We start from the raw sequence: 11,979 nt of genomic DNA, 5'->3' as shown, positions 1-11,979 counted from the left end.
AACTGTTCATATTAAAGACAGTGAAATGAATCTGACATAACTTTCCTATGTACATATATGTATATACCTCAGTGGATCTCACCACAGTGTAGATCTACAAAAAATAATTTTAAAAAACTATTGGTAAATATTAAGAAACATCAGTAGAGTAGAGGGAAGACAGCAGGAGGTGGGAAGAAGGGAGGGGAAGAAGAGGTACTGGGGACTAAATTGAAACCAATTGTATTCCATGCTTTTGTAATTATGTTCAAATGTATTATACTGTCATGTATTACTAAAAAGAATCAATAAAAAGAATGAAAAAAAGAATTATTGAGTTAAATAATATGTAGTTTTAAAATTTGCCTTTTTCTTTAATGTTTCACAACCATATATGAAAGATGTTTGCTTTATGACAACAAGATGTTCTAGGTAACATTTTGCCTACCACCCAAAGAACCCTAATTCTATTTTTTGGGAAAAAGTACAAGATCTGAGGGCTTGGGGTATTTAACATTTTCCACATGACTACTGTAGGTAGGGAGATGCAGTTTAAATAATTTAAGTGACAAAGTGAAAGCTTTATAAGAGAACAAGTTCATGTTGGTGTTTCCAGTTTTACTTCAAGTCCTTTCTGGCCTAGTTCTATTATGAAAACCTCAAATAATTTATTCTTTTCATTTTCATTTGTTACCCTCTTTAATGTTCTTTTATTTATATCCTTTTATTAACTCAAACATATATGTATATGGATATACATATATGTGCATATTGACATATCAAACCATGTGTTTAATTTACTTTGGTGTTCTGAGCTTCAGAAATATCCATTTCTTTTTTGCTTCTTAACAAAATAAGCTTCAAGACATACAAATTTGGATGATCCTTTATGACCACACCATCTGCACACAGAACTGGCTGTCTAGAAAAAAAAATTTAATCTCCTCCCCATGGATCCTCAGGGAATTCTGAGGGCATAGGGCACCCAATGTCAATATAGAGTCCCTATGCACGTAATGCAAGCTAATGAAAAGGAGCAGCTAAACAAACACTAGCTTGTGAAGTTTTGACTAAAACTTTCCTCCAGCTTTTCATTCCCATGTGCCAAAACAGTCTTGGCTTTTCCCCTTTGAGCCTATTTCAACCTGTTTCTTTTTTTCTTCAAGTGTTTTCATTGCTGGTGCTGCTATTCATTTATTTGTTGCAGACAGTTTGAGCAATGAATTTCGACTTCCTATACGGCATTGCTTCTTTTTTGACTTGCATGACTTGTACGTCATTCTATTTTAGAGCCATCAAAATCTATCATAAATCTCAGAAAATACATTATCATGAATTGTGATGAAAATGTTCCAAATGATAACAATTTAAAAACCCACCCACTAGTCTCATGGAGATCAATTTCTATATGGTCTTGTAATTTTCACAATGTTGACTGTGCTTCATGAAAACCAACTCACAAAAGAACAAGAATGCAATTGGCTTATAGCACATTACAGGTAAGATCTTACATCCTTAATACATCCAGGTCACCCCTGACAACATTCCAAGTAGTTATCACATATTTTTGGCATATAATGAAGCTAATTTTTTTCCATATAAAAACAAATGGAAAATTGAGAAACTTACTATTATAGAGAATCTCAGTTATTCCAGGTTTGGTGGACATGCACACATTTTTGCATGAAACTATATTATGACTGTATTACCAATTTTGTGGTGGAGATATAAATACAGAAATTATTTGTTCATGTTGAGTATGGTGGTGCATGCCTGTAATCCTAATGACTTGGAAGGCTGAGGCAGGTGGATCTCAGGTTCTGGGCCAGCCACACCAACTTACTGAGGCTCTGTCTCAAAAAAAAAAAAAAAAGACATGGGGATGTAACTCAGTGATAGAGTGCCTTTGGGTTCAATTACTACTATTAAAAACGTATTTTTTCACTAGAGAGTGAAACATATAATCACTTCTCCTGAATTAAAGCCAACCACCAAAACTTGTGCACCTAGGAAGATTTTTTCATACATGTTTTTGTCTCATTTAAAGAAAAGTTCTTGGTGGGGGGAGCTGGGTTTGTGACTCGGTGGTAGAGCGTTTGCCTAGCCCTGGGTTCGATCCTCAGCACCACATAAAAATAAATAAAATAAAGATATTGTGTCCACCTACAACTGAAAAATAAATGTAAAAAAAAAAGGTCTCTAGTAGGAAACTTTCTATTGTCAATGTGTAAATGTAAATCTTTAAGAATCACTCAATATAGAGCTGTTAGCAAAGAAATTGGGCCTGCATAGCCCACTTATCAGTGCAGAAATGGTAACCTTTACTTAAGATTTAGAATTGGCTCACATGGGAGGAAAAAACTCAGGACCTTGGAAAAGAACTGTTAAAAGCTTCAGCTCTGAGCATGTTATCACTTATGGATTTTTCCCTTTTATCTGTTATTGAAGTATTATGAACTTCAGTACAACAAGGTCATATCTTTCTTCAAAAGAAATTTTGTGACTGAAATATGAAGATTACACAACTTGTTGGCACACTGCTAACTCTGGTATCAGAAAAGTCAGATCTTTCTGAAAGAAAAATGTATGATAAAAATATAAAATATCACAACCATATTTTTAAAACTTTTTTTAATATTCTTTAAGTTGTAAATGGACAAAATATGTTTATTTTATTTGTGTATTTTTATGTGGTGCCAGGGATCAAACCCAGTGCCTCATGCGTGCTAGGCAAGTGCTCTACCACTGAGCCACAACACTGGCCCACAACCATATTTTTAGTAATACTTTAACTGTCACAGGCTCATTCAACTTTGGTATTCATGGATTATAGCAGAATTGATAGTGTTCATATCTTTGTAACTTTCAATCCATAGAACCCTTTTAGGTCAAGCATACATATTTCAAAAAGTTTCAAAAAAGTTTCTTAAATAATATTAGCAATGGAAATGTGTTCCCAATTTGTTTTCTTAAGAAGTGACTTCTCAACCATAGGATTAATTTAGATACTTTGAAGCCTGTGAACACTAATTTTTAACCCAATAAGTTTACAGTGCTTTTGTAAATGGCCCAAACTCAGTGGTAGAGCTGTTACATTTAGAAGATCTATCTCCTTGCTTGTAAGCAGAGAAAGACTAAGAACACACACTTTAGAAATATTTACTATTAATAAAAATGTTTATAATGAGTATTAGTGCTCAAAATAGTCACAGTTTAAGAAACTAGCTACTTCTTCAAAGAAGGATCAGAAAAGTTGGAACATCCTTTATTTTTATCACTTTTTATTGTACCTTTATATAGTTATTTGCTATTCATCTGGTTCTCTTTGCTTTGTGGGCTCTATATTATCAACAGATTTCAGGAATTTCTTCTACTCTCTAGAGCATGGAGTTAATTTATAAAAAGGCCAGGCAATTTTCACCTTATCCTCATTTCTTTGTTTCCCTTTGAAACTGGTTCCTAAGGGGTTCTTGAAAGGCCCATCACATATTCAAGTTAGTCTTTCAACTGGAAAATTCCATTTGGAGTGCAGATTATTTGACCTGGCACATCTTTCCTCATTACCTAGGGCCACCATCCAGGTATGAGGGTGAGGAGTTAGTAAATAATAATGAGGAATTTACCTAGCAGATTGTTCCTGTGATGGAGTGTAAAAGGAACATCTAGGTATGACCCTGTTAACATACTGGACCCACTCTAACTCTTCAAATATATGAGTTATTGCCATAATCATACCCAACTGAAGAATTCCCTTTTTTTCCTGCACACTGTTTGGAGCAGCAGAGACCAGGATGTCCATTTATCTTTCTATCTTCGTGGACCTCTTTGCAGTGATCCATGGCTCTCCCTTAGCCAACTTGGCTGATGCTCTTCTGTTTCTACCTCCAGTATGACCTGTTCAGAGTTTACAGTGGTAATTTGCTGGGTTTTCGAAGCAACCTTTTTGCTCCTGGTTTAATTCTCATGTCACCTTGGCCATTGCCATGATCAAAGCTTGAAGAAAAATAATTTTTCCTAATCCCTTAACTTTCTTTCCTTTTTACCCTCCCCATCTATTACTGAGGAATAAAGCATATAATTTTCATTCCCATTTCTATTCATTGATATGACCTCAGCCTAAATATATCTACAGAATATTTTCTCAATCACAATTTCATATTTATATTACATTTAGGTTTTGAACTATGGTTAAATATCAATCCACATGCATCTTTGTCACAATCCCTAAACCTACTAAATGAACAAAATCATATAAACTTAATAGACCAAAGAGTATGGGAGGAAATAAAGTAGTAGATGAGATATGTCAGCTAATTTGGGAAAAATGAAAAGCAGATGGATAGGCAGAAATTTACCTGAAAGAGGAGAAGCAGCAATGGTTTGAATTCCTCCAAGAAATAAGCCATCATCTCCACCATAGAACTGGGAAAGATTTAGAAATTGGAGGTACAAAGCACTTTGGAAGGTGAAAGTGTGATGCAGGACTAAAAACAGAGGAAATGGTTAAAAGTCTGTATACATAGCAATTATACATCCAATTTCTCCTCCTACTTTGCAAATTAATGACTATTGTTCCCCCACTCCATAACACTCATGAGGCTTATTCTCAGAAGGAATGGAAGCTGATAGGTTTTAGACATGGAGACATCAAGCACAGTGGAGACACAGCTACAAACAGAGATAAAATAAAAATCAGCATCTGGAACAGTGGAATCAAAGCCTCCTTCCATTGGCCTCTTTCCAGAATGCTTGCATCTGGTTTAAATCCTTCATGTAGGAATCCAGAAGATTTTTATATGGTAAAATTAAAGACCTCAGAGAAAAGACCTCTGTATACAAACATTTGAATACTTCCTTAGTGCAAAAGTTGTCTTGCCAACATAGCAACCTTTGTAAAAACCCAATAGTTAGCAATTCCATTCATCGACACAAAAGTTTTTACTCAGCTTTTCAGTGCATCTTCCTGCAATAATGGCATGTTACAGCTCTCCTGTAATGAGAGACAGACTAATACAGATAACTAGAAAAAAAAAAAAAAGGAAACAGAGTTAGTTCAGAGAGCAGAAGAAAATGTTCCAAGACATTAACAAATATCTTCATAGAGATAAGAAAAGACATTGAACTTATGAAACTGGATCAAAATACGCTTTTAAAAGCAATAAATGAAGGCTGGGGAGATAGCTCAGTTGGTAGAGTTCTTTCCTTGCATGCACAAGGCCCTGGGTTCAATCTCCAGCATAATAATAATACTACTACTACTAATAATAATAAATGAAATGGAAGACATGGGTTTCCAGATTGACAGACCAAGATTCCAAAACAATTAATGTTAAAACAATTGAATTGAGGTATGTCATCATGCTATTTTTGAACAACAGGGGTAAAGAGAAGATGGTAAAAGCATCAGGTCATATAAGAAATATTATAAATCAGGATGCCATCCACTTCTTCCAAACAACAATGGAAGCAAGATAATGGAGCAATATCGTCACAACTCTAAAAGAAACTTAATTACCGATCTAGAATTCAAAGTATCAATCAAATGAGAGTGTAGAAAATATTTACTTCAGATAAAAACTTGAAGAATTTATTTCCATGTCCCTTTAATTAACTTTATTTTAAATATTTATTCATTTGTTTGTTTATTTATTCATTTATTTGGTGGGACTAGGGATTGAACCGAGGAGCATTCTACCAACTCAGGAGGCAACTTCTCCTGCCTCAGCCTCCCAAATTGCTGGGATTACAAGATTGCACCACCACCCCATGACCCTTAATTACTTTTCTATTGCTGATGTAACAAATAGCTAGAAACTTCACGGCTTGAAAACAACACAAATTTATTATTTTTCAGTTCTAGAAGTCAGAAGTCTATGATAGTTCATCAGGGCTGTGTTCCTTCTGGTGCTTCTAGAAGAGAATCTGTTTCCTTGCTTTTCTAGCTTATAGAGACTTCCTACATTCTGCAACTTACGTCCTCTTCTTCCATCTTCAAAGCCAGGAATATAGGATCTTCTCTCCTCTCTGACCTCCTGACTCTCCCTTGTACAAACACTGTAAGTACACTGTGTCCACATGGATAATCCAGGATTATCTCCCCATCTTAAAATGCTTAACTATCACTAGATCTACAAAGTCCCTTTACAATGTAAGGTAAAATATTTACAGGTTCCTGGGATTAGCACATGGACAACTTTGGAGGGTCATTCTCCCACCTACCGTATTCTCCTTCTCATGAAGATACTGAAGCATGTACTCCATGAAATTAAAGGCATAAACAAAAAAAAAAAAAAGAAGAAGAAACTGGATGCAGGGGGGAAAAGGAGAGCCCAATAAAGAAGTAAAATGAAGAGAATTTCCAGAATAACTGTGAACAACTGGTCAAAATGGAACAAGAAAATAGCTCTGGGAGTGGGCTCTAATGAAAATGTAACTGATTTGTTTGAGTATATAGATAGACATTTGGCATAGATTTCGGAGCATTTACGGTAAAATTTTAAAATAGGCACACAGAAAACTAGCTAGGTAAATGGAAAAAACAGATAATTATAAATGACAGGAAAATGAAAAGCTCTACAAGAAAAGAATAATCATGCTATACTTATCTAACTCAGCAGTAAACATTATTTACATGCTTATAAGAACACAAGTTATTGACTCAATGAAAATTCAAAATACAACTTTTTTGGAGGGATAGGAGAACTAGAAATTATGAATGAGTGGAATATACAAGCTCTTATTTATCATAAATCCTAAAATTGATAAATCAAAATTAGAAGCATATTCCCAAAACTAATCTACAGATTCACTGAAATGCATATAAAAAATCCCTACTACACGTTTTTTGGGGGGATTTACAAGCTGACTCTAAAACTCACATGGAAATAAAAGGAACCTAATATAAGCAAAATAAGTTTGAAAAAGAAGATCAATGTTAGGGAAATGATGCTTCACAATTTTAAAACTTTATTAAACATCTACAATAATTAAGACAGTGTGTTACAGACATAATATGCATATAGATCAATGGAATAAAAAATGTGAGTCCAGAGTGATATTGGCCAAATTATATTGTTATGTTATGTATTGCATGCATATACAAATATGTAACCATAAATCCCATCAGTATGTACAAATGCACCAATAAAAAATGTGGGGAAAACTAAAATATATAAATAAATAAAAATTTGTGAGTCTAATGCTGGGTACAGTGGCACATGCCTATAAATCCTAGTGACTCAAGAGGCTGAGGCAAGAGCTCACAATTCAAGGTTAGCCTCAGCAATTTAGTGAGACTCAAAATAAAAATGGGCTGGTGATGTAGCTCAGTGACAGAGTGCCCCTGAGTTCAATCCCTAGTAATGCAGAAAAATAAAAGTGTATGTTCAGAAATTAAGTGATATATTTATGATCAATTGATTTTCAACAAGGGTTCCAAGACAATACAATTGGAAAGAGTGGTGATTCAAACAAATTGTGTTGGGGCCACTGGATATCCATATGCAAAGAATGAAGTTGTATCTCTCACATCATATACAAAAATTAACTCAATATGGATCAAAGACTTAAATACAAAATCTAAAACTCCTTGAAATCATTGGAAAAAATCTTCATGACCTTGAATTAGGTAATGTTTTCTTACCTAAGACACCAAAAGCAAAAATGACTAATAAAGATGTAAATTGATCAGACTTCATCGTATCTTAAAATATTTGTAATTCTTGCCAGGCACAATGGCATACAACTTTAATCCCAGCTACTCAGAGGCTGAGGCAGGAAGACAGCAAGGTCAAGACCAGCCTAGATAAAATAGCAAGACCACATTGCAAAAAAAATTATTTTACTAATTTAATTAAATGTTTATGACTCAAATACACCTTAAAGAATGTGGGGCTGGGAGTGTGGCTCAATGGTAAAGTGCTTGCTCAGCATGCACAAGGCCCTGGGTTCAATTCCCAGTACTGCAAAAGGAAAAAAAAAGCCAGGCATGGTAGCATATGCCTGTACTCCCAGTGACTTGGGAAGCTGAAGCAGGAGGATCACAAGTTGGGGACCAGCCTCGTCAACTTAGCAAGACCCTGTCTCAAAACAAAATATAAAAAGGACTGTGGGGCTGGGGATGTGGCTCAAGCAGTAGCGCGCTCACCTGGCATGCATGCGGCCCGGGTTCAATCCTCAGCACCACATACAAACAAAGATGTTGTGTCTGCCAAAACTAAAAAAATAAATAAATAAATTCTCTTAAAAAAAAAAAAAAAGGACTGTGGATGTAACTAAGTGGTAAAATGACTCTGGATTGAATTCCCAGAACCAAAAGGAAAAAAAAAATTAAATGGCAATGCACAGAATGGGGGAAATATTTGAAAATTGTGCATGGAATATATAAAACACAAAGGATTTGAATAAATATTTTAATTACAAAAGATATCCAAAGGGCCTATAGGCATATGAAAAAACATTCCATATCATTAGACATCAGGGAGATTCAAATAAAACCAACAACGAGACTCATTATCACTAAGATAGCTAGTGAAAAGGACAAATATTAACTAACATTGTTGAGACTGTGAGAAATTGCAATTCTCACACCATACTGGTGGGAATGTGAATTAGTGCAAACATTTTGGAAAAGTTTGGCAGTTGTCAAAAAAACAAACATAGAGTTACCACAAGATCAAGTATTTCCAATACTAGATATATAGTAAAAAGAATTAAAAACAAATATTTATACATAAATATTCATGGAAGTCTTATTCATAACAACCAAAAAGTGGACCCAAATGTTTTTTTTCCTGCCCCTTTCAATGCTTTATTCATTCAATACAATTTCACTCTATAGGTTCTTTTTTTTTTTCACTCTATAGGTTCTTAATCAAGAAAACAACAGTCCTTAATGCTAGGCACTGAAATAGACATAATCAATTCGAGATTAAGTAATTCACAGCAAACAATTCTAGATTGATTCTAAGCACTGCAAAACACACTTAATCATAACAGGCTAATGACAGACATTCCTTCTGCAGGCTAAGTTCAAATGTCAAATCAAAAGTCTTAAGCCTTAGGCTTTATGTCCAACTGATGCACACTCACTCATACTGCGGTTAGCAGGTCCAGAAACAAAGCAGGCTTTTCCTGGCGTGGAGTGGATGATCAGGTGAGGAGAGGATTATAGGGAGAAGTTGAGGCTCTCAACAAGGTCCAGATGAGACAGTAGAGTTTGAAATCAGTGAGGATTGTGCAGAGGATCAGGAATGATGAGAATTGATGGGATGTCAGGTCCTCATCAGCCTCTCCAGCTTGATTGCATCTTTGTTTCAGCTGGCCGAATCCCTGTTCATTTGCTGTATTATTTATACTAAATTTTGGGGCTTTTTACCCCCCTTCAATCCTTATCAGCTACCACTGGATTTCTCAGTGACATCATTTACTCTGGGGTCAGAAACATCTGGTTTGGTGGTCTCCACCCTGATCTTTTTCTCTTATTAGGCGAGGACAGCCTGCCAGAGGCTTCACTCTGTTTATCAGGTTGAGGGGAAGTAACTATACTGGAGGGCTCTGTGGTTGTGCCTGGTAAACCTTCAGGTTTCAAACTGGAGGTTTTAAAATGGAGTTCTTAGGCTCAGGCCTAAGCCATCCTCACACCTGACATGCTTGAGGAAACTTTTAGTTGATTTAATAGCAATCTAGATACAATTTAGATATTTTTTTCTTCACTGAGTCATACTCAGATTTTGGATCCTCTGTTGTACTTTCGTGAACCCTGTAATCTCCATGCATTTTCCACTATAAGGAACCCGAGATGGAGATTCAACAAAAAGATTGGGGGGGGGGCTGCCCGAAGGAGAGGCAGAGAGCAGAGAGAGGAGAGGAGGAGGGCAAAGAAAGAGAGAGAGAGCAGAGAGGCAGAGAGAAGAGAGAAGAGAGAGGAGAAAAAGAAAAGGAGGAGAGCAGAGGGCAGAGAAAAGAGCCAAATGTTTTTGACTGATGAATGGATAAACAAAATGTGGTATATACATACAGTGGAATATCATTCAGACATTAAAAAAGGAATAAAATACATGCTGCAATTCCAGGATAAACCTGGAAAACTTCATGCAAATAAGAAGAAGTCAGACACAAAAGTTCATGAGTTATATGACACTATATGATGTGTATATTAAATGTCAATAATAGGGGTATCCACAGATATTGAAACCAAACTAGGGGTTACTAGGGGAAAATAGACTGTTAATGGGTACAGGGTTTATGTCTAGGATGATGAAAATTTCAGTATTTAGATAGGGATGATGGTTACATACTTTGAGAATATACTAAAAACCAATGAATTGTTCAAAGAATAAGAAAAGCACAAACAACCCAATTAAAATATGGACAATTCGGGGCTAGGGTGGTGACTCAGTGGTAGCGTACTTGCCTGGCATGTGTGAGGCACTGGGTTTGATTCTCAGCACCATGTATAAATAAATAAAATAAAGGTCTATTAACAACTAAAAAAAATAAAAATATATGGGCACTTCTATTTCCAAACCAGATAGAATAGATGCACTTCTCTTTAGTCTGCGAACTAACTATAACTATAAACCCTGCAAATAATACATAAAGCAAATGTAAGACTCTGTTACTTGGAGGAAAGTTGGTAGACTGTCTAAGGAATCTCAAGTCTCAAGGGATGTCATGGCAGACAGTTTCCTGGATTTGCTTTTTGCCTATTATATCTCTTGAATATACACTGGAGAAGCTCCAAAACGCCAATTAGCATAGATTTACAAACTCACAGTAGTAATAATCTGTCTCCACCATAATGGTTGTACTAATTTACATTCACACCAAATGTGTATAAGAGCTCCTTCTTCTCCATATCCTCACCAACATTTGTTATTATTATTTTTAAAATAGCCATTCAAACTGGGATGAGATGGTATCTTACTATAGTTTTTTATTTCCTTGATAGCTAAAGATATTGAGCATTTTCATGTATTTATTGGCCATTTGTACTTCTTCTGAGAAGTGTCTATTCAGATTATTTGTTCATCTTTTAATTGGAACACTTGTATTTTTGTAGTTAAGTTTGAGTTCTTTACATATCCTGGATATTAACCCTCTTTCAGAAGAGTAACTAACAAAATTTTATTTTAATTCTGTAGGCTGTCTCTTCATTCTGTTAATTGTTTCCTTTGTTGTGTAGAAGCTTTTTAGTTGAATGTAATCCCATTTGTTAATATTTGCTTTTGTTTCCTGTGTTCTTGGAGTCCTAGTCAGAAAATCATTGCAATGCCAATATCTTGAGGTGTTTCCCCTGTGTGCTTCTAGTAGTTGTAGAGTTTCAGGTCTTCCATTAAAGTTTTTGATGCATTTTAAGTTTATTTTTGTATAGGGTGAGAGATAGAGGTCAAGTTTCAATCTTCTGAATAGGGAGATCCAGTTTTTCAAGCACTCTTTGTTAAAGAGGCCAACCTTTTTCTAGTGTATGTTTTTGATAACATTGTTGAGAATCAGTTGGCTGTAGGTGCATGGATTTATTTCTAGATTCTCCATTCTATTCCATTGATCTATGTATTTGATTACCATGCCATTTTGGTTCTGTGATATGTTTTGAAATAATTGTGATGCCTCCAGCTTTATACTTTTATTTATTTATTTATTTATTTTAACACAGGGGTGTGCTACCACTGCAGTTCATTCCTAAATCTTTTTGGTTTTTTATTTTGAGATAGGACCTCACTAAATTGCTTAGAGCCTCATTAAGTTGCTGAGTCTGACCTCAAACTTGCAATACTAACCCTAACCCTAACCCTAACCCTAACCCTACTTCAGCCTCCCGAGTTGTTGGGATTTCAGTCTTCTGCTACCACACCCAGCTAGCTTTGCTCTTTTTAGAGCAACAACTTTAAAAAGCAAAACAGCATGATACCAGCATAAAAACAGACATGCAGACCAATAGAACAGAAGAGTCCAGAAATAAATCCACACATTTGTAACCAACTGGTTTTTACAAAGGTA

At 35.4% G+C, this 11,979-nt stretch overlaps 1 long non-coding RNA gene across 1 annotated transcript; it reads right to left on the bottom strand.

Annotated features, from left to right (window-relative positions):
• Positions 1 to 329: 329 nt before the first annotated feature.
• Positions 330 to 4,412, bottom strand: LOC143639200 (uncharacterized). The gene is made up of 3 exons (XR_013154669.1): positions 4,335 to 4,412; positions 3,715 to 3,873; positions 330 to 1,829 (listed from the first exon to the last, which is right to left on the bottom strand). It is a non-coding gene; the product is annotated as an uncharacterized LOC143639200 (long non-coding RNA).
• Positions 4,413 to 11,979: the final 7,567 nt, after the last annotated feature.

The sequence above is a fragment of the Callospermophilus lateralis genome, chromosome X (assembly GCF_048772815.1).
Source record: "Callospermophilus lateralis isolate mCalLat2 chromosome X, mCalLat2.hap1, whole genome shotgun sequence".
Lineage (NCBI taxonomy): Eukaryota > Metazoa > Chordata > Mammalia > Rodentia > Sciuridae > Callospermophilus > Callospermophilus lateralis.
Note: the sequence above shows the minus strand (reverse complement) of the source record. Positions and strands in the feature narration are given on the sequence as shown.